This window comes from Pseudophryne corroboree, chromosome 10 (assembly GCF_028390025.1).
Source record: "Pseudophryne corroboree isolate aPseCor3 chromosome 10, aPseCor3.hap2, whole genome shotgun sequence".
NCBI lineage: Eukaryota > Metazoa > Chordata > Amphibia > Anura > Myobatrachidae > Pseudophryne > Pseudophryne corroboree.
Window position 1 is genome coordinate 272,115,100 of NC_086453.1, and position 17,349 is coordinate 272,132,448.

At 44.3% G+C, this 17,349-nt stretch overlaps 1 long non-coding RNA gene across 1 annotated transcript in view; it reads right to left on the reverse strand.

The window, feature by feature from the left end:
- Positions 1–6,175: 6,175 nt before the first annotated feature.
- Positions 6,176–17,349, reverse strand: part of LOC134965515 (uncharacterized) — a 131,123-nt gene continuing 119,949 nt past the window's right edge. The window contains exon 3 of the long non-coding RNA XR_010188414.1: positions 6,176–6,316. This is a non-coding gene — a long non-coding RNA (uncharacterized LOC134965515). The remainder of the gene's footprint in view (positions 6,317–17,349) is intronic.

Below are 17,349 nucleotides of genomic sequence, written 5' to 3' on the forward strand. Positions count from 1 at the left end.
CCCTTTGTTCTGCAACCATTTAACCAGCTATAACTTTCTGATGTGGTGCACTATTTGGATTAAATATGTAATGTGTTTTGATGGCTCTCCATGCGTACACAAACTCTGCCGTAAATACCCATACCACGCGCCGATGCGCAGGACCGCGGGAGCGACCATACGCAAATTGTGGATATGTGCACGCACGGCAGAACAAGTGCACGCGCAGTGGGCATGTGTGTGCAGTTTGTACGTGATGTGTGTTCTGCAATATTTTTCGACTTTGACACACCACACCCAAATCTACCTCTTTGTGCACATGTTAAATCTGCCTCCCCTGCAGTGCACATGGTTTTGCCCAACTGCTAAAAAAAAATCCTGCTGCGATCAACTTGGAATTACCCCCTAGATCCCAGCACCTGCAATCTACACTACTAACTGAACCTTCACCCTGTCCTGCATCCAATTGCCCTATCCAGGATTCCTCAAAAGAATCCTTTAGCATTAGGCCTGCTGCTGCTGCTGGGGATGAATCAAAAAGACTAGGATTTTTTAAAAAAAAACAATTGACTGTTAAACAATCCTTTGCAAGAGTAATAAAGTATGGCAGCTGTCACCCAGTCACACAGAAGTTCACTGACGCCATGATGGCTATGCTACTATTAGATCTGCAGCCAATATCTGCTATTAATGCAGTGGGTTTTAGACAGTTATTAGAGGTCCTGTGTCCCCACTGCTAAATTCTATATCAGTTCCAATTTACTAGACAAGCAATAAAGATGCATATGCATTATAGCAAGGGCAGCACAGCTTGCTATGCCATAGTCTTTAATGAGAGCCAGCATGTGCATGTGCATTCACCTGTATGGTACCTGGTATACCGTGCTGCATTCACATCATAGCACCACTACAGCATGCTGTTAAAAGCAGCAAAGCTATAGTGGGACATATCTGTACCTCGCCTGAACCAGGATGTAAAAAAAAAAGTATTTCTTCACCTACAAAATGCCATTGTACCCACTATCCACTTAACCACAGATTTGTGGTCAAGCAGTATTGGGCAAACTAAAGATAACATGACTGTGACAGCCCACTGGGTGGGTGAATCGCCTTCAGCAGAAGCAGAATATAACAAATAATGCCAGCTCATTCAGAAGAAGGCTACTCTGTGTATTGCTGGCTACACTAAGAGACATACCACTGACAACCTCTTACAAAAACTAAGGGATGTCATAGAAAAATGGCTTACCCCACTTGGACACTACTCAGGATTTCTGATAATGCCACAAATATTACAGCTCAGTGATTTCCAACATGTCCTATGTTTAGCCCCAGTGTTAGACTGGGGCATGAAGGTCCCATCGGAGGAGTGCAGTGGTAGGGACCCATGTTGCGGGGGGGTGAACTCTCACCACAGAGGCTTGGCTAACTATTAGCGATTTCATGGTCTGGGCCCCTTGATAAATATACACAGTAATTGCTGCTAATGTATGCATGATAATGTACCAGATTAATAACAGCAATGCACTGTAGAAAATACATCATAGTTCTGTGCAGTATAATATCACATATGTACAGTATAATGTGTAATAAGAACACAGTCTGGAACCTCATCTCTAGAGGTTGAGGAGGGGCCCAGACATTGGAGCCCACTGGGAAATTCTCCTGTGGGACAGTCTGGCCTTGTTTAGCTCACATAATCATCTTGGTAGTAAAGGGTTTTTTAAAAAATTATGAAGGGGCGTGCATGCATGCTGCCTGTGGCCCAAGATATTTTGGGACATTTTTGGCACTCAGCAACAGCATCAGGGCTGCATTAAAGGAGGCATGACAGTGATGGCCGTCCCGGGCCCCCACACATTAGGCGCCCCACATACCATGATATTCAATCAGAGGAGTTTCCCTCTGGTGGACAGCTGTTCATGAACAGTGGCCACCAAAGAGCTCATTTATGCATAGTCAGCCTTGTGGGATAGTGAAGGGAAATCCCACGAGACAGTGACAATGTCCTCCGTGAGCTGTCCCTGCTGCTGCTCTCTGAGTGACGTCCAGTGTGTGTATGAGTCATGGGGGGGCTTTGCCGCCAATTTTACCACAACCTCTGTTGCCCTAGTGGCTTCAAGAGCAGTTCAATTTGCTGTGCCACCAATTAAAGCAAAAGGTGGTAACAAGGTGAATTTCCACCCTTTTTATGTTTTGGGTGATAGAGGAACATTAAAAAGCAACCCACATCTGCAAAACAAGACCTTACATTGGGAGAGGAGGGGGAATGTATAAATGAGCAGCGGGAGCACCACTACTGGCTTTGAACTGTGGCTCCCCCCTCCCTGATTAGCCTGCACTGGAATGCTATGCTGCAACTTTTAGCCCATAATGCAAACGTATCGTGTGCAACAAAGTAATAGGACACATCTGTACATGATACAACAACATCTGCTCTTTCAGTTTCTCTGCAAATTGCTGCTGCCAGGAAAAATCTCTTTCCCAAGAGACCCAGTGGGTATGCAGAGGAGCCAATACAACATTTTGACATCTGGTCGGTCTAAAGAATTGGCCAAAATTAGTGACACCTTTACAGTAACTCAACATCAAAGAATATGCGTGTCATGTAGTCCCTTTCACTACTGAAAGGAAAAAAAACAACAACTTGTTTTACATTACTTAAGTTGCCCACCCTCCATTGTGTACTTGGAAAGAGTTTTCAGCACAGCCGGAAACCTTTACAGCTATCAGTGCAGGAGGCTGCTTCCTCAAAATGTGGAGAAGCTGATGTTCATCAAAATGAACTCAACGTCTGGAAATTACATCAAAATACAGAGACTTCTGTAAGGGTGGATTACAGTGGGGTGAAATAATATAGTTTGAGGATAATGTACACACTGATGAGGGTGATTGTGAGGATGATAATGACTTTGACATCTCGCCACTGTAAAGAACACTGACAGCACTGTTAGCATAGCTGCCTTTAGCCCATTGATAGTTTGTTTTGTGGGGGCCCAAACAAACCAAGCACTTCAGCCACAAAATTATCAGTCCTTGATGCTGACGAGCTTGGATTGTTAAACTGTGCATGTGCTTTTTAATATCCAACATTAGGGTGCATGGGATGGCCCAAGGACAATTCCATCTTGTACCACATTTCTGCCACTGCTGTCTGGCAATGTTTTCAAGATGTGCTATAAACTGCAGTGTGTTCGTGCTGCTGCTCTGTCACTTACTAACCAGCCAGCTCTCTACAGCCAATGGCCTAAACTGGATGAAAACAATATTGTGACCCCTGAGGGTCACAATAAGGCCCAAAGTATGTGATTAACAGTTTTTATCAATTTAAAAAAAATATACAGATCCAAACTCAAAACCAAAACATGAGGTTAGCTTTAGCAAAACCAAAACACGGGGGTCAGTGCACATCTCTAACTGTAAGGTATGGGTATGGGCTGGCAGATGGGCTGATAGAAATGACTTCAGGTGTAGAATTTTACATTTCACCAAGCTGCTGGATGTAGGGGGCCCCACCATGATTTCAACCTGAGACATTTATAAGGGTTCATTCATGGGTTTGAGGGCCAAGATAGTGTTCTCTGAACGAGTGCAACATTTCGGACTTCCTAATGATATGTTAACAATAGAATGGATCATTGGATTAGAGAATTAATAATACCATTTTAACATACTTGCCTACTTTCCCAAATTGCCTGGGAGACTCCAGAATTTGCATGAGTTCTCATAATCTCCTAATAGAGTAGCCCACCCATACAGATCCTGCCTATTCTCCCACTGGATTTACAAGATGGGTTCATGCTGAGGTGTTTTGTGTGGTGAATCACAGTAAAATGCCCCATCTGCCCTGTGTGATCATACAGATTGAGGTATTTTGCAGCCTACTAAGCAAATTGACTCACCATGCACCCTAGTGTACCATGTGCTTTCTCCATCTGGACCCACAATACCACAAATGTATTATTTCTTAACAGTTTCTTATAGCACAGCATATTCTGTTGCGCTTTACAATTGGAACAGTAATAACAAATCTCAGTAAAAACAGACAGACAGAGGTAGGAAGGCCATACTCACAAGCTTACAAGCAATAGGGAGATAGGCATTGATAAACAGGGCCGTTTCTTGGGGCAGGCGAGGAGACTGGGCGCCCGCCGCAGCACTAACTGTGGCTCCCTGCTTTTCCCTCCTATTTCTCCCCGAGTAACCCGCTCGGGGGGCGGAGTTTCACTGAATGACGCGATTGCGTCGTTACGTCACGACGCAACCCCGTCACTCCGCGAAACCCCCCCCCCCCCCGAGCAGAGTACAGAGAGGGATCCAAGTTAGGAAGAGGGAAAGGCCGGCGTAAGGAGCGACTGGTGAGGCGGGCCGAAGAGCGGTAATCGCCTCTGTAAGTATTCTCTCTCTCTCAATGTGTAAAATGGGGACACCTGCCGTAATGTGTGAAATGGGGACTCTTGCCTGCCGTAGTGTGGGTATTTAATGTATCAAGGGCATTGCGGTGTGTGGCATAATATGGTGCAGGGGGCATTACTGTGTGGGGCTTAATATGGTAGAATTTTTTTCCTGTGGTGGTCGTGATCTGTTGGAGCAGGGTCAAAAACTGGATTGTGAGGTAGTCTTTTCAGACGAGGCCACACCCATTTAGATGAGGCCACGCCCCCTTGCCGGGTGCGTTCGCAAGTTGTTGTTTTTTTAATCTAGTTGTGTGTGGGGGGGGCACATTTTTTATGTCATGGGGGGGCGCATTTTTAAATCTCGCACTGGGAGCCAAATTGGCTAGAAACAGCCCTGTTGATAAACAAGGATAGATGCTACCTATTGCATAATGGTCCAACAGATTACAAAGGTTCATAATGCGCTGTATGATATGGTCGCCCAGCAATGTTGGCCAAGGGTCAGGAGGGTGTGAAAGTGAAGAAAGATAGAATATGTGAGGTCATGTGTGGACTGTACAGAGGGAATGTAATTAGATAGGGATGCATTGAAGGTTATGTGGGTGGGTCTGAAAATGATTAACTTGCCTGGGGTGCTGAGTTTTCAGGGAACATTTCAAGGTTTGGAAACTTATTGTGCATGGGAGGGCATACCACAGAGTGTGCGATAAAGTCCTGTAATTTTAAGTGGGAGCAAGTAATGCATGTGGATGAGAGGTGCAGACCCTCTGCAGAGCGGAGAAGTCGAGTAGGGAAATATTTTGAGATGAGTGAAGAGATGTATGTTGGTGCAGTTTGGTTAAAAGCCTTGTATGTAGGTAAAAGTATTTTATATTGAATACGGTAGAATACGATAGAATACCAATAACTAATGGAGGGACGGACAGAGTGAATCCACAAACGATGAATGTCTAGCGAGGAATATCAGCCTTGTAGCTGCATTCAAAATGGATTGTAGTGGTGGATGGAAAGATACCAGTAGACAGAGAGATATTACAGATTTTAGTTAAAGTTGGGATGAGCACAGGGGTATGGGACTCCAGGTCGACAACAAAAAGGTCGACACACCTTAGGTCGATGCCAATTGGTCGACACACCTTAGGTCGACATGAACAAAAGGTCGACAGGAACAAGGTCGACATGGAAAAAGGTCGACATTAGTTTTTTATGGTTTTTTGGTGTCGTTTTCTTCGTAGAGTGACGGGGAACCCCAATTAGTGCACCGCGTCCCCTTGCATGGCTCGCTTCGCTCACCATGCTTCGGGCATGGTGCCTTCGCTTGGCACAGATTACCGTTCCAATCGTAGTCCACGTGGATCATTAAGTATGAAAAGGTTCCAAAAAATAAAAAAATTGTGAAAAACCCATGTCGACCTTTTGTCCACGTCGACCTTTTGTCCATGTCGACCTAAGGTGTGTCGACCAATTGGCGTTGACCTAATGGGTGTCTACCTTTTTGTTGTCGACCTGGAGTCCGGATACCGAGCACTGGAGAGCTGCTTTACTTATTTGTAAGGGTATAGGATCAAGGGGAGGGAAAGTAGAGTAGGCAGATGAGAAGAGTGCAGATATTTCATCTTCATTTGTGGGATCAAATGAAGAGAAGGTGTTAGAGGGTTCAGGATGGGAATTGAGCAGGTCACTGGCTGTGAAACAGTATTCACAAATATCTCAGACTGTAGTTAATAAAACAACAACAAATGTACAAAGCAGACATTAAAGTGCATTTAATGATGAATGGTTCTCAATTCATTGTTCAATGTCACAACTTTGCAATTACATAGCTGTATGGGTAAAATTCTCCCTGCCTTACATTATAGACTATGATAAAAGTCTCTCACATGCATCTTGTCAAGTGTGTTGGCACAAACATATACATATTTTGTACTTTCTGCCAGCATCTGTAAAATAATAAAAGAAAATGCTTAACTGCAAAAGTCTTGCAATCTATCAGATGTGTGACACTCTTTACAATTGTAGAAGCACACAAGGACATCAGATATCCAGTACATCTGCATCAAACAACTTTGTGGAGATGGATGTGTGAGAAATAGTAGGACAGAATACAAAATAATATATTTCACAGATACATAGAGGCTATTGCACATGCACTGAAAACCTTCTATTCTTACATTGTAGAGAGCAAAATCTGCTCGCCCTAGGTGTTTCATGAAATAATGAAAAGTATGCTGGAACAAAACCAAACATTCACTGATATAACAATTGAATAAGGACATAGACATTTTTCAAATGTTTTAGAAAAAAATGCAAAACTATTTATTTGAAATAAATTAATTCACTGGGGGAAATATTATTTGAACAGTAAACATATCAGATCGTGAAAGGAATCAATACATGTAAAAGTCTCAGAGATATGACCAAGCATCTTATATGCAATCAAAGCTTCTCTCGGTAAGCAAACATCTGGATGGGATGCAGTCCGTTCTGGGTTCTGCTCAGATGACTGATGCCCTAAGAAAAATTTCTGCCTTATCATAAATTCTGCTAACTCATGAACTTCGCAATCTACTCAGCTCGCAGCACATGGTCAAGAGCCACTTATCTTATGCTGGAAGCAATATGAAAACAGATGGCAGGAACGTTAGATGATAAATCAGCCACGTTTGGACAAATTGTGCATTGTAGGGGCTGTCAGGCACATCCCTTGTCACAAGGACTGCAGATATAAGAAGAAGGGTGAAAGGCTCAATAGCTCTCAATGTCCTTTTATTCTCTACTGCTCTTGGCAAATGCAGGTCTTGTAAAATGATCTCAATGTTAGAATGAGGCTCACACACCGTGACCCTGGCATTGTTAATGTACTGTTATGCACAATAGAATGATGCTTTGATGTTGAATCTGAGAGTAAATATATATGTCTTATGCTGCAAATGGTGGATAAAAAAGACACTCTTAGTTACTGTACGCAATAGTTTAGCTAAATTACCTCTTAGATTTTATTTTTCTCTACCTATGATACAAAACAATAGGAGTGATAGATTACAATACAGAAAATCTGTCTTGAAGTAGACCTACAAATGTGTTTACAAACTGTACTGTATGTAATACCCCACCATGCAAGATATGACGTCTGACGGCGTTCATTGCGCTATAAGGCAAGTGCATGACATGGCCCTGACCACAATTCCCAGCAATTCCCAGCAACCTCTGCAGCTGTTCAAGAGGTCAGAGGCAGGTCACATGAGGTGTGGTACAGTAAGTGACCATTTGAAGCATGTGGCAGTTTGTCAAGGGGAGTCCTGAGATAATCGGCAGGGAGAGACCGTTATAAAAGTTATAAAATGGAGAAAGTACCAGCCAACCAGCTCCTGTCATTTTTCAAACACAAAATAAAAAATGGGAAGGTGGATGGAAGGTTTCCAATATAGAAGTGCTGCGGCCAGTAGCTAAAAACTCTGATCACTGTGGTTAGAGATCAGGTCATTGGAATCTTAACACGTTTCCCCCGCCTCCTTCCGGATTCAGCGGCTTCATCAGATTTTGCTACTGACCGCAGCACTTCTGTATTGGAAACCTTCCATCCACGATCTTCCAGAGATGATTGCTATAAAGGTTATCAAGCACCAGCAGCCGGGGAGGATATCTCGGAGTAGAGTGCTGTGGGGAGTGGGGAGATTATTTGCATTTGAACTGTCTGGCCAGACCAAACAAATATTATATTGATTTATCACAGCGGATCTCACCTGAACTAAAGGACTGTTGAATTGACTGTTTCTTGGCCTCTAGGTTTTTTCTTATACTAGACACACAGTGATTCTTATCAGTTGCATTACGGAGACTGCAGCTTGACTAATTGTTGTGCTTGTATGCAAGTGAACTTTTAACAAGTAAATTGAGTAGAAACTATTGCCAAATTGAGTACTAGACAGAGACTCTGCTACATTGTATGTTTTTAATGAATATATGTTATGAAGCCGTGAAAAAACGACCGGTGGTTATGATTCATTGACATATTCTTATATGTTTTAATATATTGTTTATATCCAATTCTTGTGCGCTATAATACCAGTATTATTCTTTTGATTTTATCTATCTAAAAGTGTTGAGTAGCCATATATTACTGGCTACGCAATAAGTGGAGTGATAGAGCACTTGGTTAATTTTTCTATATTCTGTTTTTAAGATTTTTCAAACACAGCCTATAACATGGCAGTTAGAGCTGATTGGCTGCTGCTTTATCACTTTCCACTTTATCACTTTTCATGGTTTAGTACATCTGCCACTGGGTGTATTGCTGAGGGAGCCTGCTGTGAGGAAGCATGTTATGAGGGAGGGGAACAACTCTGAGGAGATTACTCAGTTCTGTGAGGAGGAGATCATTATGTAGGCTGCAAACAGCAGCGCTGTCTCATAGGTCTTCATAAGCAGAGCTTTCAGGCAGTGTCTTTCAGTCCCAGCATCCTCCAGCAGATGCTGGGAAGTAAAGCCCGGTGGTGAGGCTTACGGTTCTACCCAAAAGGTGGGCATTGAGTAGCCAGAGAGAGGGAGGTGATTCCCTTCAGAGAGACTCCCATGTAAAGAAACCCAGGCGCTCATTTATCAATGAGTGATAAAACTCATTGTGAAAGATAAAGCTTATTGAGTATGATAAATGGTGCTCCAGCCAATCAGCTCCTAACTGTTATATGTTCAGTTCCTAACTGCCATGGGTTTCAAAAATGACCGTTTGGAGCTTGTTGGCTGGAGCACCATTTATCATATGCAATGGTTTAATCACTCACAACAAGTTTTATCACTCGTTGAATAATGGGTCCCTCCGTGTGAGCGACAGAGAGGTCTGTAATTACACAGTATACCTCATCACCATGCTCTAGCTGATAGCTTACATTAATTACTAGTCACTGGCTTTAAAGAGGACTGGACAGCTCCAACCACAGTGCGTGCCTCAGCTCGTCTCACTACAGCATCTCTGTATACAAAGTTAGCAGCTGCATGCCTTCATAGAAGCAGCTGTGGTATATAGGAGCAGCTAGAAACTGCCTGTTAGTGAGTGGTTGATCACTTAAGGAGCCAGGCCTTAGGAAACTGACAACTACCTCAGGAGGGGCACCTAACAGATAACATATAGGGCATCATTTAGCTTCAGTTGCAAAAATTGCAAATTCGCAAATTGGCCGATTATCGAACGACTTTGCATGTGCTGCAACCACATTACATGTGTGTGAATGCTGAAATGGGTTTGCAGTGTGATCGCAGGACCAATAAAGTGACCGCCAAGAAGTTAGCATTTGTAGGATGTTATATGGCGTTTGTGGGGAGTGGGTGTAAAAACGCAGGAGTGTCATGGCCGTTTTTTGGGTGTGCATCTGACATCAGCTGCAATTGCTGCGATTAAAAACATGATGCCTCTGTGACTTCAGCCACGTATATCCTGCGCATGTATTGGTTAGTGATGAGCGGGTTCGGTTTCCGAGAAACCGAACCCCCCCCCGAACTTTACCCTTTTTACACGTGTCCGAGCCATACTCGGATTCTCCCGTATGGCTCGGTTAACCCGAGCGCGCCCGAACGTCATCATCCCGCTGTCGGATTCTCGCGAGATTCGGATTCTATATAAGCAGCCGCGCGTCGCCGCCATTTTCACTCGTGCATTGGAGATGATAGGGAGAGGACATGGCTGGCGTCCTCTCCATTTATTGTAGAAGACAGTTGATTCTTGTTTGTTTTTTATTGCTTAATTGTGGGGAGGATTGGGGAGCAGCTGTTAGGAGTACAGTGCAGAGTTTTGCTGATAAGTGACCACCAGTTTTTTTATCAGTTCTCTGCCTGAAAAAAACGCTCCATACCATATCTGTGCTCAGTGTGCTGCATGATATATCTGTGCTGAGTGCTCACACTGCTTAATTGTGGGGACTGGGGAGCAGCTATAGCAGGAGTACAGTGCAGAGTTTTGCTGACAGTGACCACCAGTATACGTTGTCTGCCTGAAAAACACTCCATATCTGTGCTCACAGTGTGCTGCTTTATTGTGGGGACTGGGGACCACCAGTATAATTAATATTATATAGGAGTAGTACAGTGCAGATTGCACTGCTGTACCTACCTCTGTGTCGTCACTCGTCATCCATTAAGTATACTATCCATCTACATTGTATACCTGTGGTGCATTTGACTAGTTTAGCAGTTTGCTGACAGTGTCCACCAGTATACTATATATAGCAGTACGGTAGGCCACTGCTGTACCTACCTCTGTGTCGTCACTCGTCATCCATTAAGTATACTATCCATCTACATTGTATACCTGTGGTGCATTTTTTTAGACTAGTTTAGCAGTTTGCTGACAGTGTCCACCAGTATACTATATATAGCAGTACGGTAGGCCACTGCTGTACCTACCTCTGTGTCGTCACTCGTCATCCATTAAGTATACTATCCATCTACATTGTATACCTGTGGTGCATTTTTTTAGACTAGTTTAGCAGTTTGCTGACAGTGTCCACCAGTATACTATATATAGCAGTACGGTAGGTCACTGCTGTACCTACCTCTGTGTCGTCACTCGTCATCCATTAAGTATACTATCCATCTACATTGTATACCTGTGGTGCATTTGACTAGTTTAGCAGTTTGCTGACAGTGTCCACCAGTATACTATATATAGCAGTACGGTAGGCCACTGCTGTACCTACCTCTGTGTCGTCACTCGTCATCCATTAAGTATACTATCCATCTACATTGTATACCTGTGGTGCATTTTTTTAGACTAGTTTAGCAGTTTGCTGACAGTGTCCACCAGTATACTATATATAGCAGTACGGTAGGCCACTGCTGTACCTACCTCTGTGTCGTCACTCGTCATCCATTAAGTATACTATCCATCTACATTGTATACCTGTGGTGCATTTTTTTAGACTAGTTTAGCAGTTTGCTGACAGTGTCCACCAGTATACTATATATAGCAGTACGGTAGGCCACCGCTGTACCTACCTTTGTGTCGTCACTCGTCATCCATTAAGTATACTATCCATCTACATTGTATACCTGTGGTGCATTTTAGTTGTGCGCAGTATATATAGTAGTAGGCCATTGCTATTGATACTGGCATATAATTCCACACATTAAAATATGGAGAACAAAAATGTGGAGGTTAAAAAAATAGGGAAAGATCAAGATCCACTTCCACCTCGTGCTGAAGCTGCTGCCACTAGTCATGGCCGAGACGATGAAATGCCATCAACGTCGTCTGCCAAGGCCGATGCCCAATGTCATAGTAGAGACCATGTAAAATCCAAAACACAAAAGTTCAGTAAAATGACCCAAAAATCAAAATTAAAAGCGTCTGAGGAGAAGTGTAAACTTGCCAATATGCCATTTACGACACGGAGTGGCAAGGAACGGCTGAGGCCCTGGCCTATGTTCATGGCTAGTGGTTCAGCTTCAAATGAGGATGGAAGCACTCATCCTCTCGCTAGAAAAAAGAAAAGACTTAAGCTGGCAAAAGCACAGCAAAGAACTGTGCGTTCTTCGAAATCACAAATCCCCAAGGAGAGTCCAATTGTGTCTGTTGCGATGCCTGACCTTCCCAACACTGGATGGGAAGAGCTTGCGCCTTCCACCATTTGCACGCCCCCTGCAAGTGCTGGAAGGAGCACCCGCAGTCCAGTTCCTGATAGTCAAATTGAAGATGTCAGTGTTGAAGTACACCAGGATGAGGATATGGGTGTTGCTGGCGCTGGGGAGGAAATTGACAAGGAGGATTCTGATGGTGAGGTGGTTTGTTTAAGTCAGGCACCCGGGGAGACACCTGTTGTCCGTGGGAGGAATATGGCCATTAACATGCCTGGTCAAAATACAAAAAAAATCAGCTCTTCGGTGTGGAATTATTTTAACACAAATGCGGACAACAGGTGTCAAGCCGTGTGTTGCCTTTGTCAAGCTGTAATAAGTAGGGGTAAGGACGTTAACCACCTCGGAACATCCTCCCTTATACGTCACCTGCAGCGCATTCATCATAAGTCTGTGACAAGTTCAAAAACTTTGGGTGACAGCGGAAGCAGTCCACTGACCACTAAATCCCTCCCTCTTGTAACCAAGCTCCTGCAAACCACACCACCAACTCCCTCAGTGTCAATTTCCTCCTTACCCAGGAAAGCCAATAGTCCTACAGGCCATGTCACTGTCAAGTCTGACGAGTCCTCTCCTGCCTTGGATTCCTCCGATGCATCCTTGAGTGTAACGCCTACTGCTGCTGGCGCTGCTGTTGTTGCTGCTGGGAGTCGATCGTCATCCCAGAGGGGAAGTCGTAAGACCACTTGTACTACTTGCAGTAAGCAATTGACTGTCCAACAGTCCTTTGCTAGGAAGATGAAATATCACAGCAGTCATCCTGCTGCAAAGTGGATAACTGAGGCCTTGGCAGCCTGGGCGGTGAGAAACGTGGTTCCGGTTTCCATCGTTAATTCAGAGCCAACTAGAGACTTGATTGAGGTACTGTGTCCCCGGTACCAAATACCATCTAGGTTCCATTTCTCTAGGCAGGCGATACCGAAAATGTACACAGACCTCAGAAAAAGACTCACCAGTGTCCTAAAAAATGCAGTTGTACCCAATGTCCACTTAACCACGGACATGTGGACAAGTGGAGCAGGGTAGACTCAGGACTATATGACTGTGACAGCCCACTGGGTAGATGTATTGCCTCCCGCAGCAAGAACAGCAGCAGCGGCACCAGTAGCAGCATCTCGCAAATGCCAACTCGTTCCTAGGCAGGCTACGCTTTGTATCACCGCTTTCCAGAATAGGCACACAGCTGAACACCTCTTAAGGCAACTGAGGAAGATCATCGCAGAATGGCTTACCCCAATTGGACTCTCCTGGGGATTTGTGACATCGGACAACGCCAGCAATATTGTGCATGCATTACATCTGGGCAAATTCCATCATGTCCCATGTTTTGCACATACCTTGAATTTGGTGGTGCAGAATTATTTAAAAAACGACAGGGGCGTGCAAGAGATGCTGTCGGTGGCCCGAAGAATTGCGGGCCACTTTCGGCATTCATGCACCGCGTACAGAAGACTGGAGCACCACCAAACATTCCTGAACCTGCCCTGCCATCATCTTAAGCAAGAGGTGGTAACGAGGTGGAATTCAACCCTCTATATGCTTCAGAGGATGGAGGAGCAGCAAAAGGCCATTCAAGCCTATACATCTGGCCATGATATAGGCAAAGGAGGTGGAATGCACCTGACTCAAGCGCAGTGGAGAATGATTTCAACGTTGTGCAAGGTTCTGCAACCCTTTGAACTTGCCACACGTGAAGTCAGTTCAGACACTGCCAGCCTGAGTCAGGTCATTCCCCTCATCAGGCTTTTGCAGAAGAAGCTGGAGACATTGAAGGAGGAGCTAAAACAGAGCGATTCCGCTAGGCATGTGGGACTTGTGGATGGAGCCCTTAATTTGCTTAACCAGGATTTACGGGTGGTCAATCTGTTGAAATCAGAGCACTACATTTTGGCCACCGTGCTCGATCCTAGATTTAAAACTTACGTTTTATCTCTCTTTCCGGCAGACACAAGTCTGCAGATGGTCAAAGACCTGCTGGTGAGAAAATTGTCAAGTCAAGCGGAACGTGACCCGTCACCATCTCCTCCTTCACATTCTCCCGCAACTGGGGGTGCGAGGAAAAGGCTAAGAATTCCGAGCCCACCCGCTGGCGGTGATGCAGGGCAGTCTGGAGCGAGTGCTGACATCTGGTCCGGACTGAAGAACCTGGCAACAATTACTGACATGTCGTCTACTGTCACTGCATATGATTCTCTCACCATTGAAAGAATGGTGGAGGATTATATGAGTGACCGCATCCAAGTAGGCACGTCAGACAGTCCGTACGTATACTGGCAGAAAAAAGAGGCAATTTGGAGGCCCTTGCAGAAACTGGCTTTATTCTACCTAAGTTGCCCTCCCTCCAGTGTGTACTCCGAAAGAGTGTTTAGTGCAGCCGCTCACCTTGTCAGCAATCGGCGTACGAGGTTACTTCCAGAAAATGTGGAGAAGATGATGTTCATTAAAATGAATTATAATCAATTCCTCCGTGGAGACATTCACCAGCAGCAATTGCCTCCAGAAAGTACACGGAGACCTGAGATGGTGGATTCCAGTGGGGACGAATTAATAATCTGTAAGGAGGGGGATGTACACAGTGAAAGGGGTGAGGAATCGGAGGATGATGATGAGGTGGACATCTTGCCTCTGTAGAGCCAGTTTGTGCAAGGAGAGATTGATTGCTTCTTTTTTGGTGGGGGCCCAAACCAACCAGTCATTTTAGTCACAGTCATGTGGCAGACCCTGTCACTGAAATGATGGGTTCGTTAAAGTGTGCATGTCCTGTTTATACAACATAAGGGTGGGTAGGAGGGCCCAAGGACAATTCCATCTTGCACCTCTTTTTTCTTTCATTTTTCTTTGCATCATGTGCTGTTTGGGGACAATTTTTTTGAAGGGCCATCCTGCCTGACACTGCAGTGCCACTCCTAGATGGGCCAGGTGTTTGTGTCGGCCACTTGGGTCGCTTAGCTTAGTCACACAGCTACCTCATTGTGCCTCTTTTTTTCTTTGCATCATGTGCTGTTTGGGGAGTATTTTTTTTAAGTGCCATACTGTCTGACACTGCAGTGCCACTCCTAGATGGGCCAGGTGTTTGTGTCGGCCACTTGTGTCGCTTAGTTTAGTCACACAGCGACCTTGGTGCGCCTCTTTTTTTCTTTGCATCATGTGCTGTTTGGGGACAATTTTTTTGAAGGGCCATCCTGCCTGACACTGCAGTGCCACTCCTAGATGGGCCAGGTGTTTGTGTCGGCCACTTGGGTCGCTTAGCTTAGTCACACAGCTACCTCATTGCGCCTCTTTTTTTCTTTGCGTCATGTGCTGTTTGGGTAGTATTTTTTTGAAGGGCCATCCTGTCTGACACTGCAGTGCCACTCCTAGATGGGCCAGGTGTTTGTGTCGGCCACTTGTGTCGCTTAGCTTAGTCACACAGCGACCTTGGTGCGCCTCTTTTTTTCTTCGCATTATGTGCTGTTTGGGGAGTATTTTTTTGAAGGGCCATCCTGTCTGACACTGCAGTGCCACTCCTAGATGGGCCAGGTGTTTGTGTCGACCACTTGTGTCGCTTAGCTTAGCCATCCAGCGACCTCGGTGCAAATTTTAGGACTAAAAATAATATTGTGAGGTGTGAGGTGTTCAGAATAGACTGAAAATGAGTGGAAATGATGGTTATTGAGGTTAATAATACTATGGGATCAAAATGACCCCCAAATTCTGTGATTTAAGCAGTTTTTTAGGGTTTTTTGAAAAAACACCCGAATCCAAAACACACCCGAATCCGACAAAAATTTTTCGGTGAGGTTTTGCCAAAACGCGTCCGAATCCAAAACACGTCCGCGGAACCGAACCCAAAACCAAAACACAAAACCCAAAAAATTTCCGGTGCACATCACTAGTATTCGTCAACCGGAGTTGTCGATGCAATTATGTGAATGCATACGTAAATTTGCAAATGCATTGGTGGGCATCTTTTACCTTTCTGGGTGGCTGTTCTTATGAATTTTTAAACAACAGCAGTTCAGAGAAAATCACAATTTCTGATCAATAGCGATCCAATCTGAATAAGGCCCGTAACCACAATTGCTCCTGAGATGATTAATATAACTTCCAATGCCTCATTCAGCCGTGTGTCGAAACTAAGAGCAATTAACCACAATTCAACTACAACAAAGACTTCCAGTATCAGTATAAATTCACTACACTCGTATTTGTACAGTATACATATGACAAGGGTAAGAACTGTAGCAGAGAGTGAAGGAGAATTATCATACAAGTGTAACCTTGTAGCCTACAGGAAGGAGTTATTTTCTCAATGCTTTTATAAATATACATAAGTGCAAGTACAACAATTGACTTATAAAATAACAGTTCATCTGAGGGGGATACATAATGTGACAATAAAGAAGTACATTTAGACATCACAGCAGTTATAAGAATAACAAAATATTGAAACACAATTTTTCAAGGATATTTTGCATCTATACAAGAAAGTAGAACTTTGCAAATAAAATAGCAACTCTGAATTGAGTATAGTTTATTCTATGTATTCTAAGTACAAGTAATGAAGTACTGGAGAGGTCATTACTCATGTACCTCTAACTCATCCTGAGCAACAATTGAAGATCGCTAGTTAAACTGGAACTAAATAGCAACTCCAAATGTGCACCACCAATAAAGACACAACTGAACTTAATTATTGTAAATATATTTTGATGTTAATTGTAGTGTTAGCTACAGAAATTAGTGGTTTATTCTTGTTCTCATAAACAAATATCTAGAAAGCGTTGGGTATGGTATTCCGGCGGCCGAGATCCCGGTGGTCAGCATACCGATGCTGAGATCCCAGCTTCCAGAATGCCGGCAGGGGGATGAGTGCAATGAAGCCCCTTGCGGGCTCGCTGCGCTCGTCATGCTGCGGACTTGGTGACTCACTGCACTCCCAACAGGTTCTATTTCCAATCTTGGACACCCATGAGTGGAAATAGCCTATGTTAGCTGGGATTCCGGCTGGTTGCATTGTTAGTGGTCAGGATTGCGACGTCGGTATCCTGACCGTCAGGTTCCTGACTGCCGGCAATTTAACCGCATCCCTCTAGAAATATAGTGGGTATTCTGTGTATTGTTTCTGCTTTAACAACTACGACAATGCATTTCGTAGCATATTTCTACATATTGGCCCTCATTCCGAGTTGTTCGCTCGCAAGGCGAATGTAGCAGAGTTACACACGCTAAGCCGCCGCCTACTGGGAGTGAATCTTAGCTTCTTAAAATTGCGACCGACGTACGCGCAATATTGCGATTACAAACGAGTTAGCAGTTTCAGAGTAGCTCCAGACTTACTCTGCCTGTGCGATCATTTCAGTGCTTG